The sequence below is a fragment of the Procambarus clarkii genome, chromosome 12 (genome assembly GCF_040958095.1).
Source record: "Procambarus clarkii isolate CNS0578487 chromosome 12, FALCON_Pclarkii_2.0, whole genome shotgun sequence".
In the NCBI taxonomy this organism is placed as follows: Eukaryota; Metazoa; Arthropoda; class Malacostraca; order Decapoda; family Cambaridae; genus Procambarus; species Procambarus clarkii.
This window is the reverse complement of record NC_091161.1, coordinates 9,768,647-9,770,060: the sequence shown is the minus strand read 5'-3', so window position 1 is coordinate 9,770,060 and position 1,414 is coordinate 9,768,647.

Genomic DNA, 1,414 nt, shown 5'->3' with positions numbered 1-1,414 from the left:
TAACAAAGTAGATGGTAAATTCCTTGGTGTCCTCATTGATAACAAGCAGAGTTTCTAGAGAAACATTCAAAATATTGCTAAAAAAAATTAAAAAGTTCTTTATGCAGTCCACTTGCTAAATAAAAAAATTAATAGTAAAATTCAACACAAATAATTTATTCAATAAAATAAATTAAAATAAAATACCACTAGTAAAATTCCTACATCTTCATGGGCCTTCGAACCAAGATCTACATGTCTACAAGTGACCCGGTGAGATGCTGGGCAAGGTTTCTTAACACCAAATGCCTCTGTTCACCTAGCAGTACAAGGTACCCAAGAGCTAGGCAACTGTTGTGGGTTGCATCCTGGAAAAGGTCAGGCGTTGATCATGGAAGCTCAATAAGCCTACTAGTCCTAGGGGGTCCTGGACAATAGGAAGCCGTACGAGGCTACTCCCACACGGCGGCCGCTGATAAAAGACCGCAGATGGAGGGCATCTCTCGCTCGGCAAATATATTACACATTTTAAAATTGTTGGGTCTATATCATAGTGCCTTCATGCACATATATATATGTATTATCTATCGCATAAGGTAAAGTTTTATCGCTTTATTGACCACCATAATTGTGTTCAAGTGAACTTTCTGCACAATTGAGTGTTTGTGTAGTTCGTTTAACAATTACAAGTACAAGAGGCAACAACGTCAAGCTCAACAAACAGCAATTCAGTTCAGGGCAGAAAACGAGGGTTAGTGTGTTGTTAACCCTTGGAACCGCCTACCTGCTGGAGCAGTCAAGGCCAAGCCTCATATTTCAGTTTAAAAATGAACTGATCAATACAAGAATAGTGGGGTCGACCTCTGACAAGCCGCTGACTGGGGCTTCTTGTTCTCATCGAAGCCACTAGAGATGGTGGCCCTCAGGTAAATTCAGGTATTGATCATTTATTTATTTATTTATATAAAAGAAGGTACATTGGGTTTGTGAGGATACATAGCATAGTATTTACAATCTTGTAAAGCCACTAGTACGTGCAGTGTTTCGGGCAGGTCCTTAATCTAACAGATAATTTTAAGTTGATAAATTCTAGCGGAATTAATTAATAAAATGATAACAGGTACATTGCAAGAAAAAATTCATATTTAATCCTGGGCGTAGGGCGCCGGACTTAGCTCTCACAATTCCTGGCGTGAAACTGATTGCTTCTAATATAAAACTCGGAGCACTTTCAAAATTAGGTTCTCCACTGAACTTTTTGCCAATAATTTTCACATTTCCTTCTCATAGCATTTTCTCTTTCTTCGAGTGAGAATAAACCTCAATAATTTTAGAAGCCATCTTCACGCCTTGTAAGAATAGTTGACATTCTGAATTAAAACTTGATGATTAGTTTCTTGTTTGGATTGATTGAAATCACCATCACACTAATTAT